Source organism: Microcaecilia unicolor, chromosome 4 (genome assembly GCF_901765095.1).
Source record: "Microcaecilia unicolor chromosome 4, aMicUni1.1, whole genome shotgun sequence".
NCBI lineage: Eukaryota > Metazoa > Chordata > Amphibia > Gymnophiona > Siphonopidae > Microcaecilia > Microcaecilia unicolor.
The window spans coordinates 245,401,079-245,423,127 of record NC_044034.1 but is presented as its reverse complement, the minus strand read 5'-3'; positions in this window follow the sequence as shown (position 1 = coordinate 245,423,127).

Here is a 22,049-nt window from a genome sequence, read left to right as displayed (position 1 = left end):
TATCGGCCGAGGATGCCCATCTCTTAAGCACGCCCCAGTCCCGCCTTCGCTATGCCTCTGACACGCCCCCATGAACTTTGGTCGTCCCCGTGACGGACTGCAGTTGAGGATGCCCAAAATCGGCTTTTGATTATGCCAATTTGGGCAAACCTGAGAAAAGGACGCCCATCTCCTGATTTGTGTACAACCTTCTCTTTTGATTATGCCCCTAATAGTGACCCTCAGAAAGTCCTCCCACCTTCTGCTTACAGTAGAGGCACTTTTCGGTGGGGGGGGGGGGGGGGAATCACATTAACAACAGATACCAAAATGATCCCTGCACTAGGTCTCCTCATTAAACCCGACCAAGTAAAGAAACACTTATAAAAGATGATAGCTACTCAAGTATTACTTATTCAATCATTTTGGTCAAAATAATAAATTGGAGACCAATCAATAGTTATTTTGGTCAGAGTGGTCAAATGTCACCTCTTTTTAGGAGTAGCCTAATGGTCAGTGCAGTGGCCTAAGAACCAGGGAACTGGGTTTGATTCCTACTGCAGCTCCTTGCGACTCTGGGCAAGTCACTTAACCCTCCATTGCTCCAGGTACAAAATAATTACCTGTATATAAAATATGCAAATTGTTTTGATTGTAACAACTGAAAGGTGGTATTGCAAATCCCATCCCCTTTCCTTTTCTCTTTAGACATGGTTGATAGCCAAGACCTGTCGCTTCTTCCTCTATAACATCAGCAAAATTCGCCCCTTCCTCTCCGAGCACACCACCCGAACTCTCATCCACTCTCTCATTACCTCTCGCCTTGACTACTGCAACCTACTCCTGACCGGCCTCCCACGTAGCCATCTACTCCCCCTTCAGTCCATCCAGAACTCTGCCGCACGTCTTATCTTCAGCCTTAACCGATATACTCATATCACCCCTCTCCTCAAGTCACTTCACTGGCTCCCAATCAGATACCGCATACAGTTCAAGCTTCTCTTACTCACCTACAAATGCACTCGATCTGCGGCCCCTCTGTACCTCTCTACCCTCATCTCCCCTTACGTCCCTACCCGCCTCCGCTCTCAAGACAAATCCCTCCTTTCAGTACCCTTCTCCACCACCTCCAACTCCAGGCTCCGTCCCTTCTGTCTCGCCTCACCCCATGCCTGGAACAAACTCCCTGAGCCCATATGCCGTGCCCCCTCCCTACCCATCTTCAAATCAATGCTCAAAGCCCACCTCTTCAATGTCGCCTTCGGCACCTAATCACTACACCTCTTCTCAGAAAACTTATCTACCCCAACTTGACATTTCGTCCTTTAGATTGTAAGCTCTTCCGAGCAGGGACCGTCCTTATTGTTAATTTGTACAGCGCTGCGTAACCCTATAGCGCTCTAGAAATGTTAAGTAGTAGTAGTAGTAGTAGGTTGTACAATCAACTTCAGTGGGTCTGGTAGAGAAGCCTTCAATATGGCCAAATTAATAAAGGACCAGATTCAGTAAATGGCATTCAAAGTTAGGTGTTGTTATGATCTGTGCTAAGATAGTATTCTGTAAAGGATTTTCTCTGCAGAGCACCCTTTACAGAACACCAGCTTGGTGCGCATCTCTTGCCAAACTTTGGGTGTGAGCGCTTACGCCTGTCAAAAGCTGGTGTAAATGCAGGTACCTAACTAATATGTTGTAAGAAAAGGCTGGCAGCTTGCATATGAGGTCTGCACCCTGATGAAGCTCAGGATTAATGCCTAGCGAAACATGGTCCGTGTAGGTGCTGGATCTGGCGATGGATCTACACCAGAGAGACAAACTAAGATAAAGTTTCTTATTTGACTAAATTGAAGCACGTACAAAGATTACTAAAGATATAAGTACATAAAAATGAAGATAATTGAGTATATCATGTATTGGGGCCAATGAAGAGGCAGGTGATTCATGGGTTGCTTGCCCATGTGAAAGGAGTCACTGCTAAGGTCTGTGTGATGTACATGCAGTTGTAGAGTGTAGAACGTTTGAAATGTTTACAGAATCTGGATCCCACTCTTGGAAATATACAATCTGACAAGTTAAAGGCACCTAGTTGGGCACATAAATGGCATTATTCTATAACATTGCACTTAAATTCTCGGAATGCCCCGATCCACCCGAGTTATGCGCTGTGAAATTTAGGTGTGCATATTATAGAATAAGGCATAGGGCAGATCCACACATAAATCCTAATTACTGCCACTAAAGTGCATGTTAATTGATAGTTAACCAGTAATTGATAGTTAGCGTCTAATTGGCTAGTTAGTTTATGCCCAGTTCTGGGATCTGTGCCCGAATTTGGGTGACCTATACAGAATCTGAGGGAAACTGTTTAGGGGCCCTTTTACTAAGCCACGTAGGCACCTATGTGCGCCAAAAGTGCACCAAATTGGAGTTACTGCCCAGTTATCACATGGTCCTTGAGGTAATTTCAATTTTGGTGCCCATTCACTATGCGCATCTGAAAAATATTTCTTATTTGCTGACGTGCGGCGGCTACACGTGTCAAGTGGAATTTGACACGCATAGACCATTCCCATCCAGTTACCGCGAGAGACCCAAAATGAATGTGCAGCACGTCCATTTTGCATCAAAATTTTTTAAAAAGGCATTTTTTGTAGGTGTGCTAAAAATAATTTTGCGTGCGCCCAAAACACGTGTCTACACTACCGCAGGCCATTTTTCAGCCCACCTTAGTAAAAGGACCCCTCGAGGAACTACATAGGGCAAACATCCAGTGCACAAGAACAGGATCTCAGACTTTCAATGTACAACATCCTATCCATGTTCAACTTCTGAAAAAGAGTTTAAAAGCAACAGGAACAGAGGTACTCCCCTCACCTACAAATTCATCCTTTATAATTCTCAAGCCCATTGAATTTCATACCAAATGCTTAAGATGAGACTGACACAACATCAAACACCATAATGCTAACCAGGGTGACACCTCTGTAGGAAAGCATTTTCTAGACCAGAGCACTGTATTAATCACTTTATGTTGAGAATAGTAAAAGGACATTTCAAAACCATCCAGAAACGTAAAACCTTTGAAGTTAAAATGATTAAATATTTTGACACAGACTAGACAGGACTTAACAAGGATCTGGGTTTTCTGTCAAATTATAAACCATAAAATTATACTGCTTTGTCACCCTCTAATCACCCATCCATCCTTGTTTCTCTTCCCCTGTGAGACTGTCATTGGAATGCTTTTATGTTACACACACTTACACACACACACACTTACACACACACACTTACACACACACACACACACACACACACACACACACACACACAAACATATGTATCTATATCTATCTATCTATCTAGATAGATAGATAGATAGATATAGATAGATTATATAGATATATATATATAGTCTGTATATTTCATTTGCTCATTTCTGATCTGAAAAAGAAGGTATTGCCTTTGAAAGCAAATCAAAAATATATTAAGTAAATCCAGTAAAGAAGGTATCATCTTGTTTTCTTTTTGCTGTTTTGTTTTACTTCTATTTAATACCTAATTTCAGAAATTTTGCTTTTAAAATGGTCAGAAAAATGCTGTCTCATCCCTTAGCTATAGGATTGAAAGCATTTGTTGAACTACGAAGTAAGTCATCTTAGAAGCATACCAAACTGTCTAATTATCAATCAACAGAAATATCTATGTGCCAGTTTAACAAACTGGGTATCTGAATGCTGCCATAAATACTCTAGACAACTTATTTGCCCGTGGTCTTCTGAAAACCAGGAGCTAATTTACAGCCTACTTAAACAGGAGCCCTTTTGCTAAGCCGTGTAAGCGTCTATGCATGTCCAACACACGCAAAAATGGAGTTACCGCATGGCTACTGCGCAGCTCTTGTGGAAATTTCAATTTTGGCGTTCAATACGCGTGGCCAAAAATAATTTTTATTTCCTGGTGCATAAGTACATAAGTAATGCCATACTGGGAAAATACCAAAGGCCCATCAAGCCCAGCATCCTGTCCCCGACAGCGGCTAATCCAGGTCAAGGGCACCTGGCAAGCTTCCCAAACGTACAAACATTCTATACATGTTATTCCCGAAATTGTGGATTTTTCCCAAGTCCATTTAGTAGCGGGCTATGGACTTGTCCTTTAGGAAATCGTCCAAACCCTTTTTAAACTCTGCCAAGCTAACCGCCTTCACCACGGTCTCCGGCAACGAATTCCAGAGTTTAATTACGCGTTGGGTGAATAAAATTTTTCTCCTATTTGTTTTAAATGTACTACACTGTAGTTTCATCGCATGCCCCCTAGTCCTACTATTTTTGGAAAGCTTGAACAGACGCTTCACATCCACCTGTTCCACTCCACTCATTATTTTATATACCTCTATCATGTCTCCCCTCAGCCGTCTCTTCTCCAAGCTGAAAAGCCCTAGCCTCCTTAGTCTTTCTTCATAGTGAAGTCGTCCCATCCCCACTATCATTTTCGTTGCCCTTCACTGCACCTATTCCAATTCCACTATATCTTTCTTGAGATGCGGCGACCAGAATTGGACACAATACTCAAGGTACGGTCGCACCATGGAACCATACAAGGGCATTATAACATCCTCACACCTGTTTTCTATACCTTTCCTAATAATACCCAACATTCTATTCGCTTTCCTAGTCGCAGTAGCACACTGAGCAGAAGGTTTCAGTGTATTATCAATGACGACACCCAGATCCCTTTCTTGGTCTGTAACTCCTAACGTGGAACCTTGCATGACGTAGCTATAATTTGGGTTCTTTTTTCCCACATGCATCACCTTACACTTGCTCACATTAAACGTCTTCTGCCATTTAGCCGCCCAGTCTCCCAGCCTTGTAAGGTCCTTCTGTAATTTTTCACAATCCTCTTGCGAGTTAACGACTTTGAATAACTTTGTGTCATCAGCAAATTTAATTACCTCGCTAGTTACTCCCATCTCTAAATCATTTATAAATATATTAAAGAGCAGCGGTCCTAGCACTGACCTCTGAGGAACCCCACTAACTACCCTTCTCCATTGTTAATACTGCCCATTTAACCCCACTCTCTGTTTCCTATCCTTCAACCAGTTTTAAATCTACAATAGGACATTTCCTCCTATCCCATGACCCTCCAATTTTCTCTGTAGCCTTTCATAAGGTACCTTGTCAAACACCTTTTGAAAATCCAGATACACAATATCAACCGGCTCCCCTTTGTCCACGTTTGTTTACTCCTTCAAAGAATTGAAGTAAATTGGTCAGGCAAGATTTCCCTATACTATAGCCGTGCTGACTTGGTCTCAGTAATCCATGTCCTCGGATGTGCTTTGTAATTTTGTTTTTAATAATAGCCTCTACCATTTTCCCCGGCATGTAGGTCATTACCACGGCTTAGTAAAAGGGGCCCTTTTACTAAGCCGCGTAAAATGGAGTTACCGCCCGGCTACCATGTGGCTCTTGCGGTAATTTCATTTTTGGTGCACATCCAATATGTGCATCCAAAAAATAATTTTTATTTTTTGGCGCATATCTGCTACACATGACCGTGTTATAAGTGCTATAAAATGATATATAAGTAATAAGAAGCCAATGACGAAATTAGTGCAGTTTAGAATTGCCATAAAATTATGTTTAGGCAATTTTGCACTACTGAGGCGAGAATGTAAGAGTTCTGAAGAATCATTTATATATTAAAAAAAAGTGGGTGGTAAAGAAAATGTGAAGAAATTGTGTTGGAAGAACAAGAACTGGGATTGTGGAAATTGAAGTGTGATACATTGATTTTTTCCAGTAAGAGATTTATATATAATACCGTTTTCACTTGGTCTAGTAGTTCATGAACACTCCCAGGAGGTTCTTATAGAAAATGCTCAAATGGTCTTCACATACCTGGTCCTTAAAAAGAAAAACATTATGCTAGACTTCTCCGCTGTTGGATGAGAACCACTTCTGTGCAGTCTGTAAGAGTTGGTAACTGCAATGACTCTCCGATTTGGGATGCCTCACCTGCTCCAAAGATCCTAAATATGTAATTTATGCTGTTTTTCAAATCCACCTGCTTCCCAGATTCCAACTCCTCTTATTCAAGTCTGGATTACACCTACCATTGTGTTAGTGTTTGCTGACTCCAGCTCCTGGTATTCTTGCCAAGAGGCTACAACGTTGGGGCTGAGAATGAAGAGTGATTGTTCCTGCCCTGACACTATACCACCAAAATCCCTGGTAAGTTCAAGAAGTGATTGGCTGCTTCTTTGGTGGGGGTGGGGGTATGATGCATTTCTTAATGCTGGTGCTGCAGGAAGGGTCTAATGGTGGCAAGGGTGGGTTGGGGGTGCAATTTGTCGGAGCTTTGGGTTGTGACTAGGGGGTTTGGCATAAGCTGTGGGGGGGGGGGGGGGGTGGCCTTACCTGTCGCCCCCCTCAATAAAATTGCCTTGTAACAAAATTTATATACCAGTTGGGGGGAATCACATTATTCATTCACTTTAGGACTGTTTTAATGAAATATTTGCGCATAGTACAGGAGGATCCCCAGCCAGACAGGTTTTCAGAATATCCACAATGAAAATTCATGAGATTTGCATCCACCGCATGCAAATCTCTCTCATGAATATTCATTGTGGATATCCTGAAAACCTGACTATCTGGGAATAGGTTTGGAAACCACTGATACAGTACATAAACATGGTCTAGCAACCCAAACACTGATCTCACTTTGAGTTGCTGGGTAACACAATTGAACAAAAAATATGCATATTTTGTCACCTTTAGGGCACAGAGAAGCAAAAAGACTGCACTGAATGGAAGTATATGCTACACAAGGAGCAGGTATTTGCAGACACAGCTTTACCGAACATCCCCATGTCCTGGGTTTGTCCTGGAAGGTCAGTCACAAGGTGAGGAGGAACACTCTAGCCCTACAACTTTAGTACACACAGACCAAAGAATAGGGTGGGTAGGCTCTTCCAAAAGACACAAGAGAGATGTGTTGATCCTTGTATATGATATTTTATTAAAATGCACTACTTGACCTGATACAGCAACCATGTTTCGGCATTTAGGCACCTGCCTCAGGAGTTTAAAAATACATATCAATTAGCAAACGTGCATTCTTAATTTTATATTGGCGCCTATAAATTTTTATCGTTTGTCCTGAACAGATTGGCAGCTCTAACACAAACTAAGGGCACTGTTTATTAAGGTGCATTAGTGTTTTTAGCATGCCTATACTTAGCACATGCGCTAACCATGTAGGCACCTATAGGGATATTGTAGGCACGTACATGGTTAACGCGCGTTAAAAATGTTAACGCGCCTATAACGCTGCTTAGTAAACAGGGCCATAAATCAGTTTTAAATGCCATCTGGGGATTATTTTCAGACCATTTATTCCTCTTTTTTTTACATGGAGGCGCATTTTTTGATATGACGTCTAAGTCGGACAGGACGTTTTGCACTAAACGTCCCAAATCCGAATAGGAAATGTAGCCATTTTCGAAACAGCAAAACATCTATTTTATTATTTAATGGCCACATGCAAGATGGTTTTGTGCTCTGTGCACTTATCATTTGGTCCATTTTTGAAATCAGACATTATTGACCAAGGTAAAAAATAGAGAGGGTCATTTTCAAATGTATTTGGCAACAAAACACTGCTTTACCAAAATTACATGTATACAGCTTATATGTGCACAACCTGTTTGAGGAGACTTTTCTGGAAGCAGGGCTGAGGATGGGTTAACACTTGTGCACATACTTTTGAAAATCCAAAATATATGAGACCTTTTTTTTAGTTCAAAAATATTGTGCACTCTAAATGACATATGTAAATGTATGTGAACAGATCTGGGGTAATTTTCAAAACAAAAGAAGGTGTATGTGCAAGCCATTGTCAACCAAGCCCTATCAAATTACACACTTACTTTTAGAACATCCTATGTATTTATGTCATGGGGCTACTGTATTACATACCATTTCAGGGAGTACATTTAACCTTTGCACATGAACTGATTCACAAAAATGGGGTGGTGAGCCTTATTCCTCCAAGAGTCAACACAAATTAGAGGAGGAGGAGGAGGAGGAGGAGACACACCAAAATGAATATAAACAAACATATATGGGCTAATATTCAGTCAAAGGTAATTATATGTTTCCTGGCAGCCGATGAATAAATAACTGACTTATGCATGGATTTTCAGCCTTTATCAGGCCAAACCTCTACCTGAATGACTTGATACTATTCCTATAATTATTTGGAGGCATGGTTGGAAAATAGTGAGGGCTGGCTTTCAAATTATCCAGGTGGGAAATATTCAGGTCTAAACTAAACAGTTCGAGTATGGTCACCACACTATCCGTATATGTATATAGTGGCACTGAATATCTGGTTTAAGTTAACTTAAGCTGGTCACCATGCTGGGTGAAAACTGACCTCAGAAACACCTAATATAAATATGTTTTAGATAAGCAAGTTCCATGCCACTGGTCAATACGTTTTGATTACTTTGAGAAAGGGAACAAATTTCATTATTTATTATTTTTCCCCCCTTTAATTACATGTCTGTACAAAATACAGACTAAAGTAAGTTACAAAATTACATTCAAACAACAAAAACAATCTGAATAAAACAACAATCCTACCCACCCAATCCCTATATCAATCACTGGATCCATTTCCCTCTGTAACCCCCTTTATATTCTCCAGAGCCAATCCTTTAGTTCCTAAATCATATTCCAGACTCTTGTCATACTATTTCTAATTATCTCAGGGAACGAGCTTGAGAAAATCACTAGATTTTAACTTTTCTACAAAATAATAAATACATGTCTTTTTTTTGGTGTAGTTTGGCAGCTGAATCCTATAAGTTCTTAATTGGGTATATACCATATCTTTATTTGCTACCCTGTAACAGTTCTACAATACATATTTCTTAACAGATAATAAAAAGAGATAAAAGCTTAGTTTGTACATTTTAATTCAATATTTTGGTGAAAAGGTCTCTGTTGCCAGTTATCATAGCTATCCCACTAATTCAATAACAGGGTGCCAACTGTATTCACATTTTTATACAATGCCAGCATACGTGTGTTTATGCATAAGTTTACGAAAATGGATTCTCTTTACTTGATTGCCTAATCCACTTTGTCACCTGCATTATAACTATGTATTTCTCATTCCGGAATTGGTGATCGCCATTACGGAATAATGTACGCCACATTGAGCCTGCAAATAGGTGGGGAAATGTGGGATACAAATGCTACAAATAAATAAAGTACGTACATGTTTATGGGCAAGCAGTGCACTCAGCAATATCTTATAAGATACCAACAAATGCTTTATCATGTAAATGCAAAGAGTGTGTTTAGTGAGGAGGACCATGAGCAGGGAATAGGCAGGGTGAACAGTTACACATGTAACTTACGTAAGTTATGCACCAAGAGCAGCATCTAGGCACTAACATCCCAACTGTAGACTTGGCTTAAGTAGGCGTGCCTAAATGTAAGCGCATTTATGCCAATTTAGGCTAGTGTTCTTTAATAAACAATATGCGCATGATTGCTGTTATACAGTACACATACTACATTCTTACTTTTGGCTTCCAGTCACTGTTCCCTGTAAGCCAGGGGTTCTCAACCCAGTCCTCCGGACACACCTAGCCAATCAGGTTTTAAGGATACCCACAATGAATATGCATGAGATAAATTTGCATTCAATTGAGGTAGGTCATGCAAATCAATTTCATACATATTCATTGTGAGTATCCTGAAAACCTGACTGGCTAAGTGTGTCCCAAGGATTGGGTTGAGAGCTCCTGCTCTAAGTTGAGCAGGAGTTCTCTAACTGCATTGCTGCCAGCGGGTGGTGATGCTTCAATATTGTGTTTTCAGTCACTAGGGACAGGCCGATTCCTTGGAATCCTGCAGAGCTTGCCTGTCCCTCACTACTGAAAATGTGATAGTGAAACAGCACCCTCTATTGGCAGGTCTGTAGGTGGAGGACTCCCGCTCAGCCTAGAGGGAAGAGTGCTCCCAGTTATACGATTAGGCCCATGACTTTCATTATTTCATATTTTAGCATATCATATTGATAAGCAAATCTAACTCTTGGTGTATACCCGATTTCTTGAGTTCACAGCTTATTTTGTAGTAATACCATAGCTAGGAAAACAGAGGATTTAAAAGTGAAAAAAAATAGTTTTTGCACTCTGAATGTACTAATTTTACATATTACATTTCAGGAAGGTGAGGTGGAGTGCATGCTTTGGCGTCAATTACATTTAGCATCCCTATTTATTAGAGTGTGGTAACATTTTACAGTTATCACTTTTAATTGTCAGAGTTTAATGCATAATAGCAAAAGAGGAGGAGAAAGTGGATTCCCTACGGAAGTCCAAATCACACAAAAGAAGTATGGAAGGAGATGGGTTCCAAGATGGCGATTTAGACGGACGCACCTGTGTTTGCTCCTGAGGAGGCTTGGGTTTTCTGTTCCGTTGGTGCTTCTGCCGCCTCGTTTTTTCGGATGGGGAAGCGGAGGGGAAAGGTCAGGGAACTTCCCTCGGTTCCCGAGACCATCCCAGCGTTGAAACAGTCGACCCTGCCATTTTCGAGGCAACCATCGGGGCCTCGGGGAATATCGACCCCTACTGCAACTCTCGACGTGCAGCAGCTGATCGAGAGTCCTAACGGGGCTTCCTTGAGCCCTGTAGATCGTATTGCTCCGCCCCAGCCGGGAAGAGAGCTGTTTGCAGTCAGTACAGCGACGGAAACCGAAGTGGCTCAACCGAACCTGTTGGAGGGCAAGTCTGCAGCTACAGAGAGAGGACCTCATGAACGAGAACAGTTACTCAAATCAGCTTTACAGGTATTTCCTCAAGATATGGTATCAAAATTATCTCGAGCTGAGGCCCAACCTCAATCTCTCCCAGCTTTGAGTGGCGTGGTTAGACCAGCAGTAGTGACACTTGAGTCACTATGGGACATGGTGTACAACATTCAGGCCTCTATGCAGCATACATTGAAAGAAAATACTGGTGATATTAAACTTTTGTCTGAAGCTGCGTTGCTCCAAGCGCAAGTGTCAGCACAACAATCCTTGAAAATAGATAAAGTGAATAATGAACTTCAAGAAATGGGGAACTTGGAAACCGTATTGGTTAAAGATAATACTTACATGCATAAACGTATGGAATACCTGGAGAACCAGGTTAGGAAATCTAACCTTAGGTTTCTAAATTTCCCCAAATCTCCTTTAATTTCTCCTATTGAGATGGTTAAAAAATATATGACTGACTTACTTGGAATGGACAAGGACTCACTACCTCCCATTACTCGAGCCTATTATATCTGGAATTCAAAGGGGACTGTTGGAAACCCCCCAGTAGTAGGGGATGGAATGAATCTTACTTCCTTCCTGGAAAGTTCATTGGATATAATTACACAGAGGTCAACTATGCTGGTCACTTTTGCATTGGAACCTGACCGCAATGCTGTTTTAAGACTTTCCTTGAGACATTTAGAAAAATTGTTTTTGGGCTCAAAGGTGCGAGTTTTTCCAGATCTCTCACGGCCTACACAAATAAGGCGCAAGGCTTTTTTGGAGCAGCGCCCTAGAGCGTTGGCACTGGGAGTAAATTTTGTGTTACGTTTTCCTTGTATTTGTAATGTATTGCTGGAGGGTAAACAGTTTCAGTTTGTAGACCCAAAACAGTTTAAAGAATTTCTAGATGCTAGAGCCGAAGTGAATGTAGTATGCCCACCCTAACAAGCAGGCTAGGGTCGATAACCCGAGGTGGCAACCGCTAAGATTTTTTTTTTTTTTTTTTTTTTTTAATTTCCTTTTGGTACTTTTGAAATCCTGGAATCTAATTTCTTTGTTTTGTGGACAAATAGGCGGATGAATATTTTCTGTCAATTATTTAATTGTATTTTGAATTTCATTGTAAAATAATGCCGATTGCATATTTACACTTTGTTGTGAAAAATTGAATTTATTAATAAAGATTATAAAAAAAAAAAAAAAAAAAAAAGAAGTATGGAAGAACCGAGAGGCTTCCGATAACGCAAAGAAAATGCCTGCGTTGCAAAAAATTAAAAATTTTTATTCGGAGGTAACATGAATAAGACTCAAAATGGGCTGTGTTTCAGCAATCCAATGCCTGCTTCAGGAGTCAATATCTCTGATGAGCACTTTACTCTGGAACATTACGCTGCCTCTGTAATTCTTGTGAATCTCAAAATACCACTGGATTTCTTAAAGCAAGTTTCCTAAAGCTCAGGTGGGCACCTCAGAGGATACAGAACTTAGGGTCTCTTTTACTAAAGAGTTGGCGAGCAGCAAAAATGCCAGCACAAATCCAGAACTACTGCCGAGCTACTGCAGGAGCCAACCGGTAGTTCCCACCCCCAGCGAGCGCCATTTCCGGCACTACAAAAATATTTTCTATTTTTGTAGCGCTGGTGCTTACCTGGCGGTAATTATTTACCACTGAGTTAGCGTGGGAATCCCTTACCACCACCTCAACACGCACTGATGCTAGCACAGGCCCCCTTTTAATGCAGCTTGGTAAAAGGACCCCTAAATGTGCAAAAACTACAAAACATTTGCATTCATTTTGAGGGGCCTTTCCAGCATTTTTGAGACGTTTGCTGCATGTTTAACACACTGAAAATGTTGCTACTGTATGTTAACTGCACAACACAACATGTAAAGCTATTAGCTCCATCTCTTGAAGTGATATGAAGTGTTCTGTGCAATCTGTTGAATAACAGTGCATGCATGGGAATGACCTCTGCATTAACTATAAGGCACAAATCCCATTCATTCTACACTCCACAATGGTGTTTTTCATATTTTACTTTTTATTTATTTATTTGTTGCATTTGTATCCCACATTTCCCCACCAATTTGCAGGCTCAATATGGCTTACATTATGCCGTAATGGCGATCGCCATTTCCAGATAGAGAATTACAAGTGGTATTGCTTTAAGACACATAACTGGTAGAGTACAAAGTGGTATTACATTGAAGTTCCTGAATGATAGAGTGAAATATAAAGTAAGTTAGACAGTCAACTATAGAAAGTTCATTCCGGCATGAGAAATAAAGTGGTAGTGCGTATTAAGTAGCTTTCATTAGTAGCAGCGAGATTATCAGACTAAAGAGTTTGGTTTGGTTTAGTCAAGGTCATGTAAGTATATTTGTCTAGTATTTAGGATGGGTCATTATATGCCTTCTTGAACAGGTTGGTTTTCAGTTGTTTTTGGAAGATTGTTAGGTCGTGCATTGTTTTTATGGCCTTTGGTAGTGCGTTCCATAGTTGCGCACTTATGTAGGAGAAGCTGGATACATATGTGGATTTGTATTTAAGTCCTTCGCAGCTGGGGTAGTGGAGATTCAAGAATGTGCATGCTGATCTTTTTGTGTTCCTAGTTAATAGGTCTATGAGCTCTGACATGTAGATTGGGGCTTCACCTTGAACAATTTTGTGGACCAGGGTGCAAACTTTGAATGCAATTCGTTCTTTTAGTGGAAGAAAGTGTAGTATTAGACAATTAATTAATTGTCTAATTAGTATTAGACAATTAATGCAAAAATTAATGCATGATAACAATTAAGAAACACAGGGGCCCTTTTACTATGGCACGCCGAAAAATGGCCTGCACTGGTGTAGGTGTGTATGTACTGGACACACACACAGGTCCATTTTTCAGCGCGCCTGCAAAAAAAGGTCTTTTTTTGGCCGAAAATGGATGTGCAGGAAAATAAAAATTGGTGCGCATCCATTTTGGACCTGAGACCTTACCACCACCCACTGACTTAGTGGTAAGGTCTCATGTGTTAACCGGGCACTAATCGTCAGCGTGGGTAAACTGCCGATTACCGCCCGGTTAGTGCCACGCGGTAGAAAATAAAAAATATTTTCTGCTGCATGTATCGGAAAAGTGTAAAAATTAGTATTACCGCACGTGGCACGCGGTAGCTGGGCGGTAATTAGATTGTAAGCTCTGTCGAGCATGGACTGTCTCTTAATGTTCAAACGTACAGCGCTGCATATGTCTAGTAGCGTTTTAGAAATGATAAGTAGTAGTATTAGTAGTAGTTCTAGGCGCCTACATGCCTTAGTAAAAGGGCCCAACACTGTATTACCTGTTAGCATAGACCCACGCTATTAGCGTGTGGTAATTCTCATGGTAAACAGCTAATATAGCTTTGTGTGTAGGCACCTTTGATGGCTAAGGGGACCTTTTACAAAGCTGTGGTAAAAATTGGCCTTAGCAAGCCCTTACATGGGTCTTTCCCATGCACTAAGATAATTTTTACTGTGGCCATAAGACCTACAATTTTGTAACTATTTCATTAATGACAATGTGCTAATGTTGCCAGTAGTGTGCGGCCATTTTTTAAAATGACCACAGGAGTGCCTATTTTGTAGACAGTAAGGGGTCCCGCGTTATTTGTTCGCTAACCACTTAGGCCAAAATTCTATCCATGGTGCCGATATAATTTTGCACTAAGCACTATTTTATAAACAGTGCTCAGAGTTGAGCGCAGTTTATAGAACAGCATTTGGTGTTGGTATCTGCGCCCAATTTAGGAAGCGAGCATTTATAGCAAATAAAACCTGGTGCAAATTCTCGTGTGGATCTCCCTTATTCAATACAACTGCGCATGAATTTACAGGAACGCCCCTGATCTGCCCATGCCCTGCACATAAAATTTACGTGCAGAATCCTGGTGCCTAAAAATGTGAACATAAATGTTAATTAATACCAATTAGCACTGAAAATTGATTATTAGCGTCCATTACTGGTGCTAATTGACTTGTTATTCAATTAAATTGCGTGCAGAAATTGAGTGCATGGCCAAATTTCCACACACAATTTTTAGCAACATCTGTTTTATGTTTATTAGATTGTTGATGGCCAGCCAAATTCCAAAACTGGGTCAAGGCGGTTTACAATCAATAAAAAACAAGAGAAAATTGAACGTCCAAATTTAGGGGTCCTTTTACAAAGCCGTGGTAAAAAGTGGCCTGTGGTAGTGTGGGCACATTCTTTTGGGAAAGGGAAATGGGACTTGATATACCACCTTTCTGTGGTTTTTGCAACTACATTCAAAGTGGTTTACATATATTCAGGTACTTATTTTGTACCAGGGGCAATGGAGGGTTACGTGACTTGCCCAGAGTCACAAGGAGCTGCAGTGGGAATTGAATTCAGTTCCCCAGGATCAAAGTCCACTGCACTAACCACTAGGCTACTCCTCCGCACTAGGCCACTTTTTACTGCAGCTGGAAAAAAAAGGCCATTTTTTAGTGGTCTGGGAAATAGGCATGTGCAAAAATTTAAAACTAGCGTGTGCCTATTTAAGGCTTCAGCCCTTACCGCCAGCCGTTGACCTAGCAGTAAGGGTTCACGTTCTACTCGTGCAGTAACCATGCAGGGCACGCCAATGTGGCCGTGCTGCCGATTAGCACCGGGAGCGCCCCTGTGGTAGAAAATATTTCCTACCATGGGATTTGGCGCATGCCAAATTCAGAATTACTGCCGGGCGCACGTGCTACCCCATCAGTAGAGCCGATTTGGCGCACGTTACCTACACGTTAGCCCTCCTGCAGCTTTGTAAAAGGGCTCCTTACTTAGGAAAAGTTAAAAAAAAAAGATAAGAATAGATACAAATTCTTCTTAGCCATACTTGCTAGGTGAAAAGCAGGTCTGCTAGAATTAGGCCGTTAACGTGTGGTAATGAAGATACAGTAAGTGGTTAGCGCAGGAACGCCCGCTTTCCAGCCCTGACATGTTCCCTATACAATACAAAAATATTATTTAGCACATGGTTAGTTCACTCAAATGCAAAAACTAATGTGCTTTGGTCCATTTTTGCTGTGTTAGGCATGTATTAGCACTTAACACAACTTAGAAAAAGACTCCTCTGTTATTCTATCACTAGAAATGTATTTAAAAAGTAATGGAAAATAATATGTCTGTGGAAGTACAGTTAAAATGCGTATGCTGAATGTTAAGGAGCTGTATTAAAACTGACTCTGAAATTTATCAGCTAGTGAAAACTCTGTATGCTGAATTTAAATGCTAAACAGCACAGACTATACAATGTTTTCAAGTTAACTATCTGAAAACAGTGACCCAGAAAAAGATACACCAAACAATATTTATATATTAACAAGATTTTAAGCAAGTATTTATTCAACAACTAAAAATTTACAGTTGTATGTATACTGTCTCAATTCAAATGGAAAGACAAATTTAACAAAATATCAGTGCTGTAATATAATTTCATCAACTTTTGTTTGACTGTACAGTACATTGTAAAACTGAATCGTGTCCATTTGCAAATATATAATTCTGTTTATATGTATGAACTGTTGAAAATCCTCAAGATCGTAATCAGTGTAGCAAAATAAAATCTCAGCTGGTTTCCACAAATCTTTTTGCAAGTTTTGATGCTTTTATATAAAAAAATTAAAGCACATTTAAAGGACAAAATATATATTTTATTTGCACTACTGGGAATCTTATCACAATCTTGAAGCAAGTTGGGGAAGGGTAAACGGCAGCTTTCACATGATCACATCTACACTCCTTTAAGGAAAAGACATCTTAAATAATTTAATCACTTCATACATTTCTATTCAGACACAGCCTTACAAACATTTTACACTATTTAATGCTTCGGGACCCTGCTCCCTGAAAATATTTCCACTGGCCAATCTGACAGCCCAACTCTGGTTACTCAAATTGTTCAGCCCTATGTACTATAGGGGCAATTCTATAAAGTATTTGCATTCATTTTTTGTTGATAGCCTCTTAAATTAAGGTGCCAGAAAGGGGCACACATGGAGGGGCATAATCGAACGCGAACACCCATGTGTAAAAACGTCCATCTCCGGAGACGGCTCCGCGAAAAGGCGGAGCGAACCATAAAATCGAAATGAGATGGCCGTCCATCTTCAGTTTCGATTATATGGTTCGGCCCGCTGAAATCCCATCATTTGTGTCGACTCTAGAGATAGACGACACAAATGGTGAGATCGCTGGACCTAGAGATGGCCGTCCGCGGTTTTCAGCGATAATCGAAACCGCTGCCGGCCATCTCAAAAACGGACCTAATCCAAGCCATTTGGTCGTGGGAGGGGCCAGCATTCGTAGTGGACTGGTCCCCCTGAGATGCCTCTATGCCAGCCTCAAATATCATACCTAGCTCCATGACAGCAGTATGCAGGTCCCCGGAGCAATTTTAGTTTAGTTGGTGCTGCGCGGGACCCATGCAGAGAGCAAAAATCGGAAGAAAAAAAAATATGCAAGTGCAGTCAGGGACGTCCAAAAAAAAACATGCAAGTGCAGACAGGGATGTCCAAATTAAAACAATAGTAACAGGGGGATTCGAACCACAGCAATTTTAGTTTAGTTGGTGCTGCGCAGGACCCATGCAGAGAGCAAAAATCGGAAGAAAAAAAAACATGCAAGTGCAGTCAGGGACGTCCAAAAAAAAAAACATGCAAGTGTAGTCAGTGACGTCCAAATTAAAACAATAGTAATAGTGGGATTTGAACCAGCCACCTTCTGATTACAAGACCTGTGCTCTAACCACTGCACCACTTATTCAGCTGCCTAGACAGCCTTCCCTTTCCATTAAGTCCCTCCAAGTTTCTGTCAGCCAATCACAGCTTGTTTAGCTGACACCAATGTCAGGTAAATGAGCTGTGATTGGCTGACAGAAACTTGGAGGGACTTAATGGAAAGGGAAGGAATGTCTAAGCAGCTGAATAAGTGATGCAGTGGTTAGAGCACAAGTCTTGTAATCAGAAGGTGGCTGGTTTGAATCCCCCTATTACTATTGTTTTAATTTGGACATCCCTGACTGCACTTGCATGTTTTTTTTTTTTTGGATGTCCCTGACTGCACTTGCATGTTTTTTTTTTCTTCCGATTTTTGCTTTCTGCATGGGTCCCGCGCAGCACCAACTAAACTAAAATTGCTCGGGGGACCTGCATACTGCTGTCATGGAGCTAGGTATGGTATTTGAGGCTGACATAGAGGCTGGAAAAAATATTTAAACAGTTTGTTTTTTAGTGTGGGAGGGGGTTAGTGACCACTAGGGGAGGCAGGGGAGATCATCCCCGATTCCCTCCGGTGGTCATCTGGTCAGTTTGGGCACTTTTTGGAAGATTGATCGTGGAAAAAACAGGACCAACTTTGTGTGGACTAAATGCTCGTCGGGGACGTCTTGCTTCTTTCCATTATCAGGCGCGGAGGTCCATCTGTTAACCACGCCCCGGAACACCCCTGTTCCGCCTACGCTACCGTTCGGCCACGCCCCCGAGAATTTCACCCGTCCCCGTGACGGAAAGCAGTTGGGGCCGTCCAAATTCAGCTTTCGATTATACCTGTTTTTGAGACGGACGTCCATCTCCCGATTTGTGTCGGAAGATGGGCGTCCATCTCTTTCGAAAATAAGCTGGATAGTGCCCATTCTATAATGGTATTACGACATGCCTAACCCATTATAGAATACTAGCAGTAATTTGATTTAGTGCACCTAAAATTTAGGTGTGACTACTTAATATTACATTGATGACAGTATTCAATAAGCTATGTTTGTTGCTAAGTAGAATACCCATGACACACCCTTGCTCCGCCCATGAGTGCAGCCCACCTGTCGTTATGCGCTAAGACAGTGGTTCCCATACCTGGTGCTGGAGGCACTCCAGCCAGTCAGGTTTTCAAGACATAGGGGTCATTTTACTAAGGTGCACCAAAAACTGGCCTGCGCTGGTGTAGACACACGTATTGAACACGCGCAGGTCCATTTTTCAGTGCACCTGTAAAAAAAACAAACTTTTTTTGGCTGAAAATGGACATGCGGCAAAATAAAAATTGGTGTGAGTCCATTTTGGGTCTGAGATCTTACCACCACCCACTGACCTAGCAGTAAAGTCTCATGCATTAACCAGGCGATAATGGTCTATGTGTGTACAATGACGATTACCGCCACGCACCAGAAAATTTCCAGAGCACTTAGTGGATGCATGTAAAAAATAAAATTATTGCCCGGGCCACAGTTCAAAATTGACGTGCATAGGATGCGTGTATGTGCCTACGCGACTTAGTAAAAGAGCCCCATAGATTTGCATGCAGGGGAGGCAATGTGTGCAAATCTCTCACATGAATTTTCATTGTGGATATATTGAAAACCTGACTGGCTGGGGTGCCTCCAGGACCAGGTTTGGAACCACTCTGCTAAGGGGTCCTTTTACTAAGCTGCAAAAAAGGGCTTACCATGGTGCATGCTCAGGCGTCCTGTGGTAATTTTTGCATGTGCACGCTACGCTGCCCATGCACTAAAAAAATGTATTTTTTAGCACTGGGCCTTCAAGACTGGGACAATGAATAGAAATTTATTCAAAAAATGATCCGACACGAGCTGTGTTTCGGCGAGAGTCCATCTGCATCAGGGGTCAAAAACATCCCAAATTTCATCTTTCTACCGACGGTATTTTCCAGTTCATCCAGTATCAAGATAACATTATTTTTCTCTGCGATTGTGTAGAGGCTTATTAGGAAACTGGCAGTATTGTCAAGCATTATCTCTCATTCTGCAAGATATGACAAGAAATTTGGGATGTTTCTGACCCCTGATGCAGGCGGACTCTCACAGAAACACGGCCTCTGTTGGGTCATTTTTGAATACATTTCTATTCATTGTCCCAGTCTTGAAGGCCCTTGTGTGCTTTTTTTAGTTTCTGTTTTTTGGTTTGTGTACTCTTGATCCCTCTTTTGTTTTCTGTCATTTTTAGCACTGGGGGCGGGTCTAGGGGTGGTAAATGGGCGTAATTGGTTATTGTGTGGTTTGCACTTAAGTCCCTTACTGCTTACATAATGGGTGGCAGTAGAGACTCACGCACTAATGCGAAAATTAATGGGTAAAAATACAAAAATTGTCCATTTTACCCTAGTGGAAAAAATAGCCTTAGCATGCAGGAATGACCCACATAATGAAGTGCTAAGGCCACTTTTTACCAAAGTTTTGTAAAACAGCCAGTAAGTGACATACGCAACAAGTTTATACAGTACCGGTGCACTTTCTAGAATTGTCTTGTAAGCGTTTTCCCCCACACACAGTGAGCAAAACCCTTTTTCAGATCAGGCCCAAAAGTCCCAATCATAACCTAATAATTTCTTTATTAAAAATAAAGAAAGATGCTGAGATAAATGTAGTGTTTAAATGTGTACTCTGTATTTCCAAGTAGGCACAATTTGCAACTAAAGAACCAAAGCTGTTGATTATATCGAAATTTTACTCATACTAACTGTGAATAATGAGAGGTATTTTACAACTCAGGAGTGTTAGAGCTACGTCACGGACATCCCTTCACTCTGAAGGAGAATGTCAAAAGTAAAGGAATTTAACTCAATAAAATCTCAAGTTTGGAAGTTGGCATCTCCCACCAAAATAGAAATGGAGGAGGCCAACTTAGTCACTACTCTAGGGCTTCAGTTACTAAAGCTTCTCTGCAAGTCTACATATGTTAATCCATACTTTTGTCATTACATGCATTATTACAGTAACACTGTGTTTTGTGGAATTTTTGCCTTTCTTCGACGTGTGCAAACCTTACGAAATTCAGCTGCCCATTTCCTGTGTAATGCCAAGCATTATGACTCATGTCACCCCTCTTCTTATCTAATTACATTGTTTTTCCGGTTTATTATAGACTAGGAAAAAAGCCCGTTTCTGACACAAATGAAACGGGCGCTAGCAAGGTTTTCCTCGGAGTGTGTATGTTTGAGAGAGTGTGTGTGAGAGTGACTGTGTGAGAGTGAATGTGTGAGTGTGACAGAGAGAGAGTGATACTGGGTGCGAGTGTGTCTGTGAAAGAGAGAGTGTGTCTTTGAGAATGAGTGTGTGAGCCAGGGCCCCCGCTTCCCTCCCAGTTACAGGGTCCTCCCCTCCCTCCCTCCCAGTTCCAGGGTCGCCCTCCCCCCTCAGTCACCTTTGGGGGCATACCTTACTGCAAGGTCCCTGCCTCACCCTGTACTCTCATCTGACAGGATTCTGTGCTCTCTGCTTGGCTCTCTCATTCTCTCCTCACTTTGAAAAAAAAATCTGTGAACCATAAAATTTATTTTAAACAAAGAATTTGCTGAGAGTTAGGAAGTTAGTTCCTGTCTGACTGACTGCTGCTGTTTTCAGAGCCAGAGCATTTCCCTTGGTACCGGCTGTCAGTGCTGCGCTGCAGGGGGGAACAGCTGGTAAGTGCCAGTTTTTTTGTTTTTTTTTTTGTAGCGGCATGGCGATTTGGGAGGGAGTCGGTCGGGGAGGAGGGGGAGGTACGAAGTCGGAGAGGAGAGGGCGGGTGTCTGAAGTCGGACAGGAAAGGGAGGTCTGTGGCAGTGTGCATCAGTCTGTTGGTGTGCCTCGTGCTGCTTTCATGTGGTTGGTCAGTGTCTCTGGTGACGTACCAGGAAGTACTGACGTCAATTCATGAGATGGAGAGCATGAATGCCTCAAGGTTTAAGTGCCGCGGAGTCAGCTTCAGAACGTTGGAGGTGCTTTTTATTATATAGGATGTTCATTTAAAGTTCTCTGTCTGGCACATAAAGCCCTTCATCTTGGATGTCTGTCTTATCTGTCAGTATTTACAATTCCTTATCTCTCATCTCGATTACTTTGTTCCCTTGATTCTCACAGAATGGTTCTCTCCCATCGCCAAAAATATGCACATTATGAGTCTACATGGCACTCTGATTATTTTTTTCTGGCACCTTCTCTCTGGAGTAGTCTAACTCCCTATTTACGCAGTGAACTCTCTTTTGTAAAATTTAAATCCCTACTTAAGCTTACTTTTTTGAACTGGCTTTCGGTACTAGCCTGTTATAGAGTCTAGTTGATCTGCTCTCTCCACCTAGCATATCAGTCTTGTAAATTTACTTTTTGTTTTTATGTCTGTGCTCCTTTTTAAGGTATAGCTGCATTGTGGTAAATGTTCTGTCCTTTCCTCAAATGGCATTCTTTTTCTTATTTTATCTTGC